At 36.5% G+C, this 20,560-nt stretch overlaps 1 long non-coding RNA gene and 1 pseudogene across 1 annotated transcript; one reads left to right on the forward strand and one right to left on the reverse strand.

The window, feature by feature from the left end:
- The first annotated feature begins 12,712 nt into the window (after positions 1 to 12,712).
- Positions 12,713 to 13,766, forward strand: LOC143624566 (protein IRX15-LIKE pseudogene; annotated as a pseudogene).
- Positions 13,767 to 18,124: 4,358 nt separating this feature from the next.
- Positions 18,125 to 19,928, reverse strand: LOC143624567 (uncharacterized). The gene is made up of 3 exons (XR_013152143.1): positions 19,678 to 19,928; positions 19,055 to 19,180; positions 18,125 to 18,939 (listed from the first exon to the last, which is right to left on the reverse strand). It is a non-coding gene; the product is annotated as an uncharacterized LOC143624567 (long non-coding RNA).
- Positions 19,929 to 20,560: the final 632 nt, after the last annotated feature.

The following is a 20,560-nucleotide window of genomic DNA, read 5'->3' on the forward strand; positions in this document are numbered from 1 at the left end:
TTAAACCCGACATGTTTTCTAGCAAAGTAGTTGTTACCTCATTGAATCGATTTCCAAATTCTTGGATTTGCATATCCAAAACCGTATTAAAAATGTCAACTTCAAAATGATGTCGATTAGTAATGACATTCTTTTGGTTTCTAGCCTTACCATACGTTTCCGTCATATCTAACATCTTGATGTTTTTTACACAAAAAGATGTTACTTTTTCCAACATTGAAGCAAACCCGTTTTGCCTTAAATCATTCAATGCTCGTTTTGTTCTATTTATCAACTTAGCCGCTTCTAATAAATCTTGACTTTTTTAAAAATGTTTTGAAAGTACATTTGTGTGGCCTAAAACATCTTCCATCAAGTGCGCATAAAAACAAAGTCAAGTTTTTTGAAATATGATAAAATACCTTTTGCATGGGTTCGTTGTTCAGTGGCATCTCCTTCTTTTTGAAGAAGGGGCCGGCGGTGGTGGCTGGTAATTGTTTGGTCTGGTCGTCTGGATATGGTGGGAGGCTGGGAGCAGATCGCAGATGGTAATTGTTTTATAACTTTATTATATTATTTTTTTGGTTTTATTTTATTTAAGTTGTGTGAGCTTTTATCTAATGTGTGGGTTTTTAATTAATGTGTGGGCTTATCAAAATCTTTGAGGGGTAACCCAGTTTTCGTTTAGGGGTAACCCGATATATAAAACGACGAAAATAAAAAAAATTTTACACTACGGAATGGAAGTTGAGGGGTAACCCGGGTTACCCCTGCCCAAACCTTATGTCCGCCACTGATTATTATTAATGTATACTTAGTGTTTTTGCTTTAGATGTTTTTAAGTTTCAACTTAAACATAACTTTGAGCTGAAGTCCGAGGCGAATTATAGTTGGATAGGACTTGAGATGTTATAGATTTATAGATGAATTGGAGTTTAATTGTAGCTAGTGGGCTTTTGGGGGGGGGCAAATTGACATCTCAAACAACATATTTGTTGAGATATTGAAAGTCTAAAGCACAAAATACGAACCTCATTCAAAATAAGAATACCATCATGCTACATCACTTGTCGGAGTTCCTCATTAGTTGAACATAGATATTTAGACATGTTAATAACGTTGCTTTTAGTGACATTGACTTATCTTGGATTAAAAATGTTGGGTAGATCAACTTGGAACTACGAAACATTATAATTTATCAAATTAATACTTCTAACATATTGGAATTAAATAAACATGTAAAATAATATCAAGAACAGAGTAATGCTTGCTTAGAAATCTTGAGTCACACCTTAACCAAGTACTCAAAACTCTTTTGCTCTACTACACGAGGTTACACTTCATATCAAACATATTTATAATCTATCGAATATGCAAAGCAACTGAAAATCATTTTTATAATTAACTGAAGCCTTGAAGCATCACATTTTCAGTGTTATATATGTATACATGTTGCCATTTATGGGTGGAGCAATTGGATTCCTGATTACAATAATTAGAAGCTAATTCTGGAGTTGTTAATCAGATCGCCTCTACTTGTTGATATCTGCATATAATTTTAAGAGAGGTAAAAAATACTACCTTTATCTACAATCGCATATAAAAGTAGCATGTGTGTGATAAAAAAAGAAACTAAGTTTTTGCAAACATAACATCTCAGGTGACGGTCTTCTTTATATCATGATTTTTGGAAGTGACGGTTTTCAGACATGGAGAACTACACAGATGAGTAGGGAAGTCAAGGTTAAAGTCAAACTTGAATTCAAAGTAACAATATTAAAGAAATGTTATATTTTTCAAGGATGGAGAGTGATATGTAAACTGTATTTTGAATCTAAAGCTGACATTTTTTTTCAAAATATAAATCTCTTTTAAGGCGGTTAAGGTTACAAAATGAAGGTAAGTTTGCCTTGTCTATAGTAAGTTTAACTTAGAGTAGAGTTTGACCTCAAAATCCGAAATAAGTAAACTGCAAGCATGACAACGGTAACATTTAGGATGCCAAACTCCTATGTATTGTCGTGTCCTGGTGTGCAGATAAGGATAACAATCCAGCACTTACGAGGCACCTTTGCTTGTTCTATGCCACTTGCCCATTTAACACGGTCATCAATGTATATCAAAGCAGTCCTCTTGTCAACAGAGTTAACCGGAAAAAATGGACCTCTCAGATTCCGGCTCGTGCCTACAAAATCACATACAATTATTACAACTATATTATTTTAGTAACAATCTATATCTATGTATTGTATAAAACTGCCACTTTAGGGTCAGCAAGGAATCTAACAGTGGCAGCATTAATAGCATCTTGATTCTCAATTCTAGAACTTCTAGGGTTAGTTTCATTATTTATAAACCCCAAAAAATAATAACTCGGTAACTCGCTTCAAAATGGATAGTTATCTGAATCTGCGTACGACAGTTTTAGGTTTAAAATACATATAACTTAACAAACAATTACAATGAAAAGAAATGGAGAGTATGAAAAGGAAATACATTTCATGAATCTCTTTAAGGTTAGAGCGTAAAAAGTAACATTAGAAGTATTTTTTTACGGCAACATATCGATGTTATAAAAAATGTAATATTCTCTTTGTAATCTTTGACAAAAAAATCAGCTCGAACAATAATAGTCAAAACAACTTGTGATTCAGACTATGGTTTCTTTTCTTGTGGCCACATGGTATCAAGCAATATACAGTTTTTGAATCAATGCAACTATATTTACAATGTATGGTCAACACACTAAAGGCAATCATTCTAAAACTTTATAGTGTTAGATAGAGGTGGGAAAATAAACCAGTTAATCGAACCGACCCGGAAATTGAACCGAAACCGAACCGGTTTGAAACCGGTTTTGGTGGAGAAAATTACAAACCGTTTTCGAACCTACGGTTTCAATCGGTTTCAGACCGGTTAATCGAACCGAAACCGTGCAAGACCGGTCAAAACCCAAACCGAAACCGGCCAAAACCCGAATCGAAACCGATCGTAACCTGGTCAAGAAATTGGTTCAACCCGAACCGAAACTGATCATAAACCGGTTTTCACTTTTGTTGACCAAACCTAACTGGTTTCAGCCCAAACCGGTTTTGAGTTTTAAACCGATTTGTGCACCCTCTAGTGTTGGATACTATAATATAACAATAAAGTCAAGTGTGCGTAAAGAAGGTTGTTTACCTTTACGTGAACAGCTACTTCCAAAAATAAAGGTTCGTTTCCAAAGCTTACTAAAAGACATACAAAAATTACTAAATTCAATACTGACAAAATAACTTAATTAGAAAAAAAAATCAATACACATTTCCACTGACTAAAGACTAATAAAGTATCAAATTCAAACAACAAAGAAACCTAAAAGACTCAGGAGGAGTTTGGGATTAAAGCAACTATATAAATGAACATATCCAAATCTTATGCCCAGTTAAGGCAACTATTTAAAAGACTCAAGAGGTGTTTGGGATTTCTTATTTTACCCTACTTATAACACCCCCTCATTATGTCTGACTAAACAGATTAGTTTGACCTAATTTATATAGGCATGTTTGACCCTAAAAAACCGTTTTTCTTTGTCATGCCTCATGAACTAAACATGCCGCGTATTCGTTTAAACTAACAAAGGTAGTGCAAAACTGAACATCTTTATTAACAGCTCATAGTTGTGCCATTTAATGTCATTTGACATATGAAAATGTTCCATTTGAACCATTTGGCTTTAAAAAGTCAACTGCAAGAAAATGTAAACCTAAAGCAATTTTTTTAGTATTGCATATAGCATTCCTCTATAACTTTGCAGTTTGCAATTGAAAAGTAAATAACTTTGAATCAATTTTGACCATTAAAAGATAAGTTCGAAAATTTATCAATATGTGATTAACAAAAAATAGTAAACAGGTAAATCTCAAAGACCGAATATAATAATGACAGTCACAATAAGTTGATCATATATTCTTTGTGTTAGGCCTGTAAATGACCCGAACGAACATAACGAAGCATGTTCGGGTTCGTTATCTAAGGATAAACGAACGGAAGGCTTTACCAGCAATAGATTACTTGCACCTGGTCATATTCTTGAACGCAACCATAGAATCTCTATCTGCACAACACATCAAAATCAAGGGTGAGAAAAAAAAGCTAGTCCGATTTAAGGGTTTTTGTGAAAAAGCTTACCTACAATTGCATAACCATTTCCTGTGATGCATTTTGTATCCTTCTTATTCATTGAGTTTGTTAATGTGTAGCTGCATCCACTCATTTTCCAATCAAATCCATCCGCTTCTTGTCTTCCCATTCATCTCCACCGCATTCACACTTACAAATAATACATATCTGATTAAATCAATGATAACAAACACACATACTCGGTTAAGAAAATAGAAGAACACGTATGCTCATTTTATTAAGTACCTGATGCTTTGAAACCCAACTTCATTTTATGAGTTTATATAGCAGTTAGTTGGCTAATTATAAGATTAGAAGATGCTATTGAAAAAGAAAGACAACCTAAATTCAAGGGAGGCGCGATACTACCCAGAAACGAACACATGCATCGCCACTAAAACGAATCATTAGCAGATCCACGAGAATACATGCATACCTAGAAACGGACACACACATAAACCTAAATAACCTCATTTTGCATCCAATATTTAAATCAATAAATCTATGTAACAAAATCTTGTCTCTCTAGCAATCGGAAACATATACTTTCAAAACTCATTCGAAATTAAACAACTCTTACACTACAATCAACTGATATACAACTAATTAAACTAAATCGTTGAGCAAGTTATCAGTTACACTCGAATATCAATTTAAACTACCTACAACACATAATCTCGAAACCATAATTTAACAATACAAAATCGAAATTAAGAAAACAAACCTTCTGAAGAATAAAATCGACTCTAATTGCTAGACAAAGTGAAGAAGAGATTAACCTGATAAACCCACCGTCGATTTCACGGACTCTCTCTCAAATCACAACTAAGATTTGATTCATCTTCAGCTACCCATTCCCCTCTTTGCTCATTCGATTTCTGTAATTAATTCTCTCTTAATCCAAATTAGGTTACGGTGGCTTCTTTCTTGCCGATTTTCCCAACGATCATCCGACGAGTGAGGGAGTTAGGGTTGTTGAAATGTTCTTTAGGATCAATTTCCATCATTTCCAGAAATAGTCCATTGACCCGCTACAATAAAGAAGGCTGATTTCTAGGCTTGGCTAATTGACAGCCAATCTTTTTTAATGTCTTTTATTCTATTTCCTTGTATAGCAAAATTGTGGAGCTATTTATTCCCAGTACATTGTTCTTCAAAAATATACGAGAAATACAAAAGATTATCAATCAATTCCTTATCATTCCTCTGATTATCATGAACAACATGGTATCAGAGCGGTGTTTGTGATCCAAAAACCCGGTTGTGCTCATCATATACCGAAAAACAAAAACATGTCCGAAGAAGATACCAACAGTTTGGCCATCCAGATTGCCAACCTCCTTAAAAATGGAGTTCAAAATCAAATCCAAAGCCAGAATACCAAACCAAATCAGTTTGATAGCCTTAAAATTAGCCTCAAACTCACAAGCCAAAACTACCCTCTATGGGCTCGGATGATACGAGTTGCCATAGGGGGGAAATCAAAAGCCCTCTTAAACCATCTCACTAAAGACCCACCGGAATCTACAGATGAAAAATACGAGCAGTGGGAGCAGGATGATCTGGTCGTTTTTTCATGGCTCATTCAAAATATCGAGCCAGCCATTGCTAGCAACCTAACAGAGTTCCCGACAGCAAAAACGTTGTGGGATGCTCTTACGGTCACGTATAGCAGCGGTAAGGACAAGCTTCAAACTTTTGATCTCCATGTCAAAGCAAATGGGTTGAAGCAAAATGGCGTACCGTTAGAGGAATTCTGGATCGTGATGCAAGGCGTCTGGGGAGAGATTGAACGAAGAGATCCTAATCCAATGACGTGCCCTACCGATATTGCTGCGTACAACAAAATCAGATCAGAAAATAAATTGTTTCAATTTCTGAATGCTCTTGACCGGAAATACGATCCCATAAAAAGGGAGATACTCCGGTGGGATCCCTTGCCGGCAGCCGAAGCTGCCTACGCAGCTGTTCGGAAAGAAACGGCCCATCAGAATATTCTTGGGGCTACACAGCAAGGGGCGGCATCAGGGGTGAACTTGACCGATGAATTAGATGGAGTGGGGCTCGTTTCAAAGGGTCGCCGGTCAGACCAGAAATATAATCCGTCATCATCCCGGATCGACAAAAGCAGCTTAAATGTGACCACTGTGGTATGACAAAGCACACGAAAGAGCAGTGCTTCAGACTAGTGGGGTACCCTTAGTGGTGGACTGATGGCCACAAAAAGGGTAAAGACGGTAAGGGTGCCGCCGGAGTGGGCAGTCAAGAGACCACCGGCAGCGGTGGCGGCAGTAAAAACCATCAGGAAAGTACCGGAAACGAGAACAAAGGCACTTGCTTCATGACGGCTGTGAGAGAAGATGAAGAGGAGGATGAAATCGTAACAGGTATAGGGTTTGAGAAGCATTTCTCAAATCCTCTTTCTGACAACTCCACTTTATCTTTTGGAATTCTAGATCTAAGTTCACGTTATTTTAATAATGAAATATTTGAACTTTTATCTCAAGATGAAGAGATGGCAAATAACCCCCTTAATGTTTCTAAGGAAATATTAAAAACACCCTCCACTAATGGGGAAGTTAATATGGCAACTAGTGGTAAAAAGGTGACTCATGGATATTCGATTGCGGTGCCACTGATACAATGACCTATGATATTTCTGACATACGTGCAATGTCAAAACCTCGAAAGTCTCGTATTCACACCGCGAATGGAGAGACTCTTCAAGTAAAAGGAGGAGGGACGATTCAAGTGTCGCAAGACATGAAATTATCAAACTGCCTCTATGTTCCCTCTTTATCTCATAAACTATTATCGATCAGTCATGTTACAAAAGAACTAAACTGTGTAGTTCTAATGCACCCTACATTTTGTATCTTACAGGACATCCGGACGGGGAAGATCATTGGGCGTGGTACTGAGCGCCAAGGGTTATACTATGTGGATGAAGTAGTGACCCAACAAGGAACTGTGATGCTCGCTCATGGATCTACAGACAGAGAAGCTTGGTTATGGCACCGGCGATTGGGGCACCCATCCACTGGTTACTTGCATCGTTTATTTCCCAAATTATTTCCTACAAATAAAGTCTTAAATTGTGAAACATGTGTTTTGGCCAAGAGTCACAGACATACTTTCAAATCGAATGCTACTAAGGTTGATTTTCCTTTTTCATTAATTCATTCAGATGTGTGGGGTCCAGCAAAAGTAGGGGGAGGGGGGCAAAATTTCCGATATTTTTTGCTATTTATTGACGATTGTACACGCATGACTTGGACTTATCTTTTGAAAAATAAGTCTGAAGTATTTACAAAATTCACACATTTTTGTGCCATGGTTAAAACCCAATTTAAAAGTGACATACAAATCCTCATATCAGATAATGGAGGGGAATTTGTAAATACCTCCATGAAAGAGTTCTGTCAAAAAGGGGGAATAATTCATCAAACCTCTTGTGCTCATACACCTGAACAAAACGGGGTTTCTGAAAGGAAAAACCGTTTTCTTTTAGAAATAACCGTGCCCTCATGATTGAATCCAATGTCCCAAAATCTTTTTGGCCCGATGCTCTTGCTACTGCAACCTACCTTGTGAATCGCCTCCCAACAAGAGCCCTTGATTTAAAAACCCCTCTCCAAGCTCTGTCCAAATTCCATAAGCTTCCATCCACACTTACCCTCGAACCTCGTGTCTTTGGATGTTCCGTTTTGTTCATATACCAAAAATAGAACGTTCAAAAATAGATCCGTGTGCTGAAAAATGTGTTTTCGTGGGCTATGGAATTAACCAACACGGGTACCGGTGCTACAGCCCGAGCAAACGTCACATATTCACCACAATGAACTGTGACTTTTCTGAAACAGAATACTTTTACAACACCCAACACACTGGTCAGGGGGAAAAGGAGTACAATGACGCATTGAGTTGGTTAAAATGGCTGCCGTCATCAGAAGAAATTATTCACACGTCACTACCACAATCCACAGACGACCCAGGAAACAGTACCACTAACGATGATCCCTCCATCCTACCGTCTAAGGTAAGTAATCTTCAAACTCAAGAGCGTGTTGATTCTCCTACTAATTCCCCTACTGTTTCGCCTACTATTTCTGATTCAAACAATAATTGTGAAACATATGAGAATAGTGAATCTCCTGAATCATCTAACAATGAGACAGAACATCAGTCACCACAGGTTGAACAAAATAATCAAACTGAATAAGAGGCGGTTAGATACGAACTCCCTCCAAGAACTAACAGGGGTGTACCCCCAAAAAGATACTCCCCTGAAAAAGATGCTAGAAGATCCAGATATCCGATAGCAAACATAGCAAAAGGGAACTTATCACCAGAAGCCCAGATCTTTACCACCTCTCTATACTCTGAAGAAATTCCAACTTCCTTCGAACAAGCTTTAGAATCCAAATACTGGAAAGAAGCAATGGAGACTGAAATGGAAGCATTGGGTAGAAACGACACATGGGAAAGATGTATTCTTCCCCATGGAAAAAAAACAGTGGGATGTCGTTGGGTCTTTACCATAAAACGCAAGCCAGACGGAACTATCGAAAGATACAAAGCCCGACTAGTTGCAAAGGGATATACTCAAACGTACGGGATCGACTATTCCGAGACATTTTCTCCTGTAGCCAAGATTGACACAATCAGGGTTCTCTTCTCTATAGCTGTAAATAAATGATGGCCTCTCCATCAATTTGATGTGACAAACGCTTTCCTGCATGGAGAACTTAAGGAGGAAGTCTATATGGACCCCCCTCCGGGATTCGCGGAAAATTCTAATCCAAGAGAAGTGTGTCGTTTGAAGTAATCTTTATATGGACTGAAGCAGTCTCCTCGAGCCTGGTTTGGCAGGTTCACTTTAGCCATGAAAAAATATGGCTTTAAACAGAGCAATTCGGACCATACTCTTCCTTAAACGAAAGGGAGAACTTGTAACCTGCCTAATTATTTATGTTGATGATATGATAATCACAGGTAATGATGAGGAAGAGATGACGAGGTTGAGAACAAGCCTGTTCAAAGAATTCGAAATGAAAGATTTGGGGAGACTTAAATACTTCCTTGGAATTGAAGTCTTGAGGTCCAAACAGGGAATTTTTATTTGCCAAAAGAAATATGTCCTTGACTTGCTGGCAGAAACAGGAATGATTGATTGCAAACCTGTGGACACTCCTATGATGGTAAACCAAAAACTTTATATAGAGGAAAAGGCGGAATTGGCTGACAAGGAAAGGTATCAACGGATAGTAGGGAAGCTAATCTACCTGTCACATACTCGTCCAGACATTGCTTATGCAGTAGGATTTGTGAGTCAATTCATGCATCAACCGCAAATTTCACACATGGAAGCCGTACTGAGAAACATCAGATACCTCAAAGGAACACCCGGTCATGGAGTTTTGTTCAAAGCAAATGGACACTTGGAAACCCAATTGTATACTGATGCAGATTGGGCTGGAGACAAAGGAAATAGAAGATCCACATCCGGTTACTTTACTCTCGTTGGTGGAAACCTGGTTACCTGGAAAAGCAAGAAACAGAAAGTGGTAGCCCTCTCAAGTGCTGAAGCAGAATTTCGTGGAATTGCACGAGGCCTAGCAGAGGCACTGTGGATCCGGAAGCTCTTGAGCGAAATTGGATATCCCTCAACTCAAACCAGCAAAATCATGTGCGATAATAAAGCGGCAATTCAAATTTCAGAAAATCCAGTTCAACATGATCGCACAAAACATGTTGAGGTAGACCGACACTTCATTAAAGAGAAAATAGAAAACTAGATCATTGAGCTTCCATATATCCGATCAGAAGACCAGCTCGCGGATATATTAACAAAGGCAGTTACTGGGAAAATTTTTACACACTGTCTTGGCAAGTTGAATATTGGAAACCCCATTACTCAACTTGAGGGGGAATGTTGAAATGTTCTTTAGGATCAATTTCCATCATTTCCTGAAATAGTCCATTGACCCACTACAATAAAGAAGGCTGATTTCTAGGCTTGGCTAATTGACAGCCAATCTTTTTTAATGTCTTTTATTCTATTTCCTTGTTTAGCAAAATTGTGGAGCTATTTATTCCCTGTACATTGTTCTTCAAAAATATACGAGAAATATAAAAGATTATCAATCAATTCCTTATCATTCCTCTGATTATCATGAACAACAAGGGTTTGAATCGAGTAGATATATGCAGACATTGAGAGGATTAGTGAATGAGAATTAGTGGTGTCTAGTCGTGGTTTACGAAAGAGGAAGAAAAGTTTGAATGGAGAAAATGTAACCCATTTATTCGATCCATACCCGTGAAAAACCTAAAACGGGTCAAATGCATGAGAGAGCTCCATTTAAAAATCAAGCAATCTGGTGGATCTAAAGGATGTGGGGAGCGATGTGAGAGCGACACGTAGGATTTTATGGTAGACAATTATATATATAGTTAGATGTTACTAGCTATTAATCCAAAGTAAATTAGAAACTATTATGTGTTTATAGCATCTGTTATAATTTGAGTGATTACGATAATGGTGTGTGTTAAAACTACACTTTCAGCCACGGGACAAAATACAATAGGCTTATTGTTAAAACTTTAAACTGGTATGTTGTTTAGTATCTTGTTATTCGTATGCTCTTTAGAAAGCTTTCGAACTCTCCCTCCTCGCTTCTCATTAGCACCCTCTACAAGCACCATCATGCCATCACTATTGCCACTAGACGAAAGTTACCAATGACTATAGTCCCTCTTCTATCATGTCACACACCGCTCATTCATTGTTTGATTGTCTATTACTTAATTTGTCATTTTACTTTATTTGTCATTTGTTTACGGTTTATTAGTCTAGAAAATAGGATTATTGGTGGATTATTGTTTACTGTCGAGTACTTTATTTGTATTTTGCTTATGATTTATTAGTCTAGAAATTAGGATTATTAGTTGAATTTCGTTTGATCAATCATTGTTAGTTATAAGGTTTAGGGCCATAGATGAAACTTGAGTTCCTGGATCTAAACCATGATTTGTTTACGCATTTCTGTCAACTTGACCCAACCTAGAAGTTTTTATGTCCATTTCTATGAAATTGAGGAATCTAAAAATAGTGACACCATTAGAATAAATTTTTGGAACCGCCACCGGCAAGGATCAAGTCTCGAGAAAGGAATCAAAAAATATTTTTGAGTTAAACTTGTAATATCTAATACTTATCGATATAAAATCATGTTGTGGTTTGAAGTACTCCCCACATCTGAACTAAACGAACATACAAATCTTAACTGCTGGTTTTATAAATCATCAGTGTCAGTCACTACATGATAATTTAAAAAATTTAGAATTCATTTTGCAAATCATAATAAAAGGAGTTGATAAAATTTGAGTGTTACAACTTACAAGTATATATACATCACCTACATTCTCCATCTCCACCTATACACAAGGCTCTTTTATTTTAGACTATGTGTTTTTCTTAGTCTTAAAATTTCATGTTTGGATTTGTATTATTAGTTTTTATCACGAATTATAGTTTCTATGTATGTTAGGTATAGTTTCTATGTATGTTAGGTGTTAGATTATGGAGAGGGTGTTCTTAAAGATTTGAAGAATATCTTTGAAGATATGAAGATGTAGTATATATCTCAAACATAATATATTTTATATTATATTTTGATATAATAATGGATTAATAATAAGAAGAACTCCTTTTTTGACGTGTTGACACACCCATTTTAAATATTGTGAAACTAAAGTAAAATGTCAATGATTTTACTGTCTAAGTCTAAATCTAATCATTTGGAGTTGATGATCGGTGTGTCAAAAACCTGAAATTTGAACAACCAGCACATCTAATATAGTAAGGGGTGCTGATAAAATTTTCTTATTTTAAGACTAAGACCCCCTAATCTTCCCATAAAAAAATCTTTGGAAAAAACCTCCATGACTAATGCACCAAACAAAGAGATAACTAATAATTAATATCATGTTGTTGTGGTAAAAAGATAACCTAGTGTATTTTTGAAAAAAAATAAATGAAAATCTATTAACTATGACTCATCTATTTCTTACATTCGACATAGCCTTCGGCTCAAAAATCCTGATCTTTCATCTTGTATGGGTGAGGTGTTGGTTTGCCGGTACCGCCACGCCATCTGACCATCCGAGGAATACTAAAGACACTCCTACTACCCTTAATCTAACAGTAAACTCAAACATTCAAAAGAGACTTTCATAAAACATATATTTTCTAAAAGCCACTTTTATAAAAAATAAATAAAATTAAACAAAATATAATATTTAAACGTTTGAAGAAATGATTGCCTTAACAAAGAGAAAAAAAAACATAAAAACAAAATATAATAACTTATAAACAGTTTGAAAAAAATATTGACTTAACCTCACATTTGGCCGATATTGTTGCCATTTGGGTTGCCTTGTTTGTGAAAACTAACATATTAATTATTGAGTAAACAAAAGATTAGGTGCCCAAATGCAGCAGCTAATATCTCACTGTCATATGTTGGTGCCACTTTAATGTCATGCTTAGTCTCATTGAATAAAAATAGGTAGATGGACAAGTTTTTTTATTCAACAAAACTTACATTATTCAATTGCATTCCTTCTTTAAAACCACTCCTTTCTTCCTCCAAACCTTTCATTCCAATTTACTTACACAAAATGAAGAACACCATTACTAATGGCAACACCAAGCTCATTCTCCTCCATCCCTACATCCAAAAACAAGCCAACCCGAACCGCCTTTGGCTCATCGCCCTCGTGTCGTTATGCACGGTAGCATCACTTCTAGCCCTTGCATACACCCGTGAATCATTTCACACAACCACCACCACTGCCACCACCCGCATCACCGCCACCAACAACCAACAAACACTGCCTAAATCAGTGATGAAAGCGCTTATTCACTACGCTGCGAACATTAACAGCTCCCATCACATGTCCGAAACCGATATCAAACAAATCCATGATGTCATTAAACAATGCAACTCCCCTTGTAACTTCCTAGTATTCGGGCTCACACCCGAAACCCTCTTATGGAACGCTATGAACCACTATGGTCGGACCATTTTCATAGACGAAAACCGATACTATGCAGCCTACATGGAGGAAAAGCACCCTGAAATCGAAGCGTATGACATCCAATACACCACCAAGATTAGTGAACTTAACGAGCTCGTGACATCCGTTAGAGAACAATCGCGTAACGAGTGTGGCCCCGTGCAAAATCTGTTATTCTCCGATTGCAAGATCGGGTTAAACGATCTACCTAACCAGTTATATGAAATAAACTGGGATTTGATACTTGTGGATGGTCCACGCGGGTATTGGCCCGAGGGCCCGGGCAGTATATCCGTAATATTCACTGCGGGTGTACTGGCCCGGAGCAAAAAGGGTGGGGACCATAAAACACATGTGTTTGTGCATAATTATTATAGGGAGATGGAAAAGGTGTCTAGTGAAGAGTTTTTGTGTAAAGAGAATATGGTTAAGTCTTCTAAGGATTTGTTGGCTCATTTTGTGGTGGAGAGAGTGATGGATGAGAATGGTAGACACCAGTTTTGCCCAAACAGTCCGACAACGGCTCCGTAGGCCGCCCATCGCAGCGCGCAACCGTTTACTTTTGATAGTGTAAACATTGATCAATCTTGTTGAATTTGTACACAAAAGGTCTATAAACGTATAGAATAATGAAAACGTGTTATGTATCATGTATTACTGATTGATACAGATACAATGAGTATAATTACAAAAACTTTAGTACACCACATCTCATAATTTAGCTAGAGATAATTATGGTATTAACATTATGGACCCAAGTCCATCAAATGCCAACACCTAGAGGTGTATAAAACCGGTTTTTTTCCCAAATCGAACCGGTTTGGTCAAAGCCTGGTCAAATCCGGTTTGACTCAAACCGGTTCAGTTTAAAAACCGGTTTAGAAACAAGAGATGTCGACCTGGTCCAGGTCGGATCATTTCGGTAGAGTCGGGTTAACCGGTTTTCCTCAAACCGGTCGGGTTTTAAAATTGGTTTGGTTGTTCAAAAGAGGAACTGGTACCAAAACTCGCGGTTTTGGTCGGTTCCTGAACGGTTTGGGTGAAACCGGTTCGGGTCAATTTGCCATGAACCGGTCTCAAACCGGTTTTTTCTATCACCTCTACCAACACTTCACTAGCACACGGGACCAAATAAGGCAGCCGATTTTAAGAGTTAACAAAAGGCCCAAACAAGTTACAATAATTCTTGAAGGACCATCACAAACAACTCTCAACATATGAATCAAGAGTAGAAGGATCGCGTAATGAATTATGTGTGAATGCTCTCTTTTCTTGTGTCAAATTAATTCTCTTCTGTAATTCCTATCTCTTCTTTGGATAATATGAATCTACGCTAGCTTTTGCCCTAATCTCTATTGTTGATTATTTCATTTACAATAAGCCCTAAGCAATATATTATACTAATACATGGTGCACTTGTAAACTCCTCCATAGAATGCGGTTGAATGTCATGAACCCCAATGAGCCAATCCCCGAACAACGACAACCAAATTGGATCCGGGCGAAAGAAAGAAAAGTGAACGAGTTAAAGCCCAACCAAAGAAATTCCAAGACTACATTCTAGACGCCATGTCAGCCATGGTCTAACCGAATATGGGTGCATTCAGGCCGGCTTCGAGAAACCAAAAAATATTTTGGGCCGAAGGCGAAATTGTTTTTGGGCCTTAATTAAAAAGGAGTATTTTGTTGGTTTAAACAATTAAATTTAATGAGTATTTTTTTGGTTTAAACAATTAAATTTTTATAAAGGTTTGTTTGGTTATAATTTGGGTTGTGTAAAAATTTTTTGTATAAAAATAGGTTTAAACATGCCTCGAATGAAATTTGAACCCATAACCTTTTGGTTGAAAATTTATACACCTTTGCCACTAGACCAAGCTAGTGCTCATGTAATTAAGTTTAACATTATATATACATATTGTTTTTAAAAAAAATAAATATAATTTTAAAAAAAAATTCCGGGCCTAATGGGGTGTCGGGCCCGTAGCCGTCGACCACCCCTATGGGCCGGCCCTAGGTGCATTCTATTTAATTCTCTCTCAGTTTAGTAATAAAACTCCCTCTTATCCTATCAATTTAGTTTGTTCATTCCATTGAACCTTCGGAATCACACTTTTTAATGATTAACGGTCTTTTCCAGCCTGGGCCGGCCCATTAGCAATCTAAAAGTTAATTCATTTATGTATTATTTGTGTGATTTTTTCTTCTTTTAAAGCATCTTGAATTGTTTCACTATTACGTTTCTCTTGAGAAAATATGTGGGACATTACACAATGTTAGACTATGCGTATTGAGCTTACACCCCTATCTACATCAGCCTCGTAAGACGCCAAACATCGAAACGCGTAGCGCGTGAGGGGCTCCGTGTATGACAAACATATTTTCTAACCAACCACTAGCGAACTCACGATTAATATATATATTAAAAAGGAGATTAAGTCCTCCTCATAAAACTACTATACAATTTACTATTCATTATTTTAATATTTTTATAACTAATAAATCACTAACCATAATTTCATAAATAAAAAATAAAAGTTCTTATTTTCTTTATTTTACTTTTTTTTTCAACTAATTAAAAGATTCAACAACTTATATTTTTAAACACTAAATTTAGGCAAGTGTCGGTTTTACATGTTTTATTTGTCAGTTAAACGATTTTCTTAAACTTTGTTTTCATATTTTTTATAGTTCGTCTTTACAATAACCGAAACTTTTTTCATGATTTAAAAATATCTCACTGTCGCACGGTTTTATATCCGCGTTTCAACGCTTGATACCTCGTCTTTAAAATATTTTTTTGGCTTACTAACATATGTTTACGAATTTGTGTTGGTACCGTTGATACTAACCGAATTTGTGTATGTTCGCAGCTGTAACATGCTGGTTTTTTTAGTTCGACATATGATAATTTATTGTATTTTCGAATTGACGTGTTTATTTCTTTGTTTAGTTTCATTGTCGTAACTTGATACATACTGACTTCGCCGACTTGCAGCGAGTTTATGGTTAAAAGTTTTTACTTATTTTTTTTTACAATTTAACAGTCCCACCGTGAATCGCGGGTTCTTAAATTCTAGTTTTTATTAAAAAACAATAATAAAAAATAATGTATTTTTAGTTAAACCGTTGTGTGTTTTTTTAGAGAAAAATTAGTGAGAACCCCCGACCTACGTGGCAGTGGTGTGGTAATAACTTTTACACATTTTAGTTCAACCATCACATTTAGTCTTATGCGAATCGATTATCTATTTGATAATGGTGTAAGACTTGAAATTGTGTTCTATTTAGTAAAAAGTTGATTTGATATTTAAATAAAAGTTCACATGACTTACCCCAAATTAATGTCAACCTAATCACAATAAGCTCCACCCTGCGTACTGCTTTTTAGTAGAGCGTCTAGATCGTCGGCACAAAATTGAAAGGTGTGTGGGAAGGGGCCGGAAGCTAGGGTGTGAGTGATGGATAAGTGATATGTGATGACAAAAAATTTCACACGAGGAAGAGGGGTGATGATAATAAAGGGTAAGCAACGACGTCCATAATCCGATGGCGGAGCCTCTATCAGTGAAATAGTGACATATATAAGAACGGGTGGCAATGTCGGATTGATTAATTGGACTGGGGGATAAACTATAACCATAACTGAATGGTCGTTTAATTGTTAGTTATGGGTCGAATTTTAAAAGTTTGGTTAATTGTCTAATGTATCTTTTATTATTTTTTTCTTTTGTTCTGAATAAAAATGGTTTGGTTCTGTTGTTCAATGCTTAATCATGAAGTTTCAAACTGTTATATGCCGGTTCCAAGCTTGGTTAAGGTGTTCCAAGCTCGGTTTTACACAAGCAACATGAATCTATATTCAAAGCTAGAAATGGAGAGAAAAAATATGGAAATACAATTGTAAAATTTGGAAAAAACAAATATATGAAGTTCGGTTTGGTTAAAGTTGGTTAACCATAATTATAACAAATCGGTTTTGCTGGTTATGGTTGATTTTGAGTAATTTTTTTTTGTTAACATGTTGGTTTTCGGCTATGGTTCGTTTTTTTCTAACCCCTACCAAGCATATCATTTTCAGATTATCAATTATTTTATTGCGTTGTAACTATTAAGGTGTCACATATGTAGAGCGGACTTTCACATTTCACACTATTTGGCAAATGTTGTGGTAGTGTACAATATGGCACGTGATTATGGATTAAGATGAAGTTAGTGATTAGTTTCTAACTTTATATTATTAACAAAAAAAAATATATATAATGAAATGTTGAGCTAGCACTCACGTTCGTGAAGAAGACCGCCCGTTTCACTTCTTATGTGTAATGGTGCTTAGCGTTCACGTGGCCTCATCACACCCCGAGGCCAGGGTCACGCCCCAAAACAGATAGCATAACATGTACAATCTCCTTTGGATTAATTCATACAACACAAAAAGCCTTTGAAATGTGAATGACTTAGGGATCTAACGAAAGAAATAAAATGACTCCACTAAAAAGGTGGTGGTTTGGATAGATTTTAAAAGTTCGTCTCATATTCAACCAAGACATAATTAAGGGTGGTTAATGTGGCATCGGGATGGGTCCAGGATGTCTATGTGTCACCTTGGCACGCATGGGTGTAGCTTAGTTGGGTCAGGGGTGGCCCCATCCCCTCCGTTGTTTTGCTCGGTAATGTAAATTTATTCTTTGTTGGTTGAAAATAAGTGCGTCAATAATGTCGCATAGGTTACATGTCACAAAAGTAGCTCAACTTATAATCTAACAAGTTAGAGTGATGTGAAAAATGAGCATTTCCATAATTTAAGAATGATTGGGTGTTTCTCTAGATGCTAATCATGCTATTGAGATTCAACTGAGAAAAGTTGATGTGATGTAGATATATAAAAGAGGGTGCCACAAAAGAGTCAAAAGTTGCCTCCGGTCGATAACTTCAATAGTAAACTCTTATATTAAAATCCTTAAACCAAACACGCATTTTAATATTCCGAATTTCCGATGCATACATTATGTGTGTATAAAGTGCGACTTTCGTTTACTTGTAACCAAAATTCTGTCCATGTTATTATATTTAGAACTTTAACTTTGAATAAAAATGATGGAAATCAAGAGCACGTGACATACACACCCCATCCACCTCCCTCCAAATTCTCAACTTTCACTTTTGTCAACGACAACCCACTTCCTCTTTTATCACTAAACAAATATTTGTGTACCCTATAATTATGTTTAATATCTTTAGAAAAAAATAGTCATTGGAAATTAAATCTTAAGCCTAAAAGTAACATCTACTAAATAGCAAACCACAACCAATTAATTAATCATTGTTTTTGTATCACAGCATTTAACAAATCAAATTATTAATTAATAAAACACACTCAAGTAGATTTTGATTTTTGAACTTTCAAAGCCAAGCTATGGAATTGATTCCAAGTCTTTTTGCTTTTGCATGGAAATTCAAACAACTCCCAATCAAATATTAATAATTAATTACGTTTTTTAATCTAATTAAGTAAAAAAAATGAAGAAAAATAGATTAACATTTGTTGAAATTAAGATGATTCCAATATCACCCCAGAAGTTTTTGAACCAAGTTGCGCATGATTATGATCTCCTTCGTAGGTGACAATCAACATGCTTGGATCATCTAATGCTCGCTCGCTCTACATGTTTTCGAGCTGGACAACCTCTCACACTACTACACTTGTAGTATCCTCTGTCAATTTTGGTGAACAAATTAGATATCATGAATTCATAGCGGATTTCATTAATTATTCATGATGTAACCGATTTCAAAGTTTTAATTCAGTTTATTCGGTTAGTAATTTTACCTCAGATGAGGAGATCCTTTGATCGGTTTCTGCCCATACTTTCGCCATGAATAATCATCCGGCGGAATATCAGCAAGCTTTGGGCTAATTGCCTTAACCCTAATTACTCTCTTCAATCTCAGTTTTCTGCAAGACAAGTGAATTTCAATATGAACTTGAATTATGGAAGAAGTTGGGATTAATTGATGGTTGTTAATTATTAATTTACTAGGTTACAACACATGTTAAATAAAAAAAAAGGTAAAATAGTAAGTAATAGAGATTTAGTAATTATAAAACAATATATTGACATAAATATAAGATAAGATATTATAATTAGTGTATAAGTTTCTACACTTAAAAAGGTGAAACAAAAATAGGAAATGATATTCTGAACGGCAAGGTGATTATAAACGTTAAATTTTTGGTGTTTCTATAAATAAAAAATAAATCATTGTTTAAGTCTTTAAACCGAAAAGATTGGTGTAATTTCTTTTTTTAAACTTCCTTGTTGTATTTTTTGTTCCCCTACCCTCTTACTAGTTTGCTTCATTCAAAAAAAAGTTTGCTATTTGAAAAAAAATGGTTTTATAAAAGAAGCCGGAAAATAATTAGTTACGTATTTATCAGCTATAGATTATTACCTTCTTTTCGAGCAGTGACAACGGCCGCCATTTTCCGACGAGCACTTTCTTTTCAAACAAGACGAAGAACACACCGGAGCTTTACCATCGGCTAACGGTTGCTTCCCGTTGGAATCTCCAGTCAACGACGATACAAACGAGCTGGCTCGAGAAACCACAGGAGAGTTAGGAAACTAATCGTTCTTGTTAAACAATTATTCCTCTTAAACAAAAGCTGTTGGTTTCCAGTTGCCAGAGTAACCGGAGTGAAGAAACGTGGATCGACTCACTGGTAGACGATCAACTTTCCTCGGGTATGAGTATGCTATTTCACCGATGGTTCTCCGGAGTATGAATTCTTCCACCTACAAAACGAGCAGCACCGTGAACTTACCCCTCAGAAAGGGACAGAGGGGTCCTCTTTGGGGTAACCCTCCGGTGTGAGAATAAGAGATTGTAGGAGAAGATAATAATAATCTGAGAGTGAGTAAGGAATTGGAATGTATTTTTTTGCTTACCTCCCCTTGTGGAGGTGGTGTGGTATTTATAGTGCTAGGGTTTCCAATGATTGGGCTCAGATCCCATTAGGGCCTTTTTGGCCTCCTCCTATCGCTTTGCGCCACGTGTCCTTAGGACACCTGGTGCTTTTTCATTGATTATTCTCTGACCCAGGTATTTCACCTGACCCATGTGCAATCACGTGATGACACATGGGTTTTGCTGAGTTGTCCACCTTTCATTGGCAGCTGTCAACATCAGCATATTCTTATTCCTTAAAGGATACCTACTGGAAGGTTGTCTGACGAGCACAATCAAGGTTGTCCTTATCCTGATTTGGATAAGGACGAGGTTGATTATGTGCATGTGTGATATGCGCCTATCCTGAGGATGCGCGAGGTCTTCT

The sequence above is a fragment of the Bidens hawaiensis genome, unplaced genomic scaffold (assembly GCF_021521415.1).
Source record: "Bidens hawaiensis isolate Kalapana, Puna unplaced genomic scaffold, B.hawaiensis_p1.1 tig00003897_1, whole genome shotgun sequence".
Taxonomy (NCBI): domain Eukaryota; kingdom Viridiplantae; phylum Streptophyta; class Magnoliopsida; order Asterales; family Asteraceae; genus Bidens; species Bidens hawaiensis.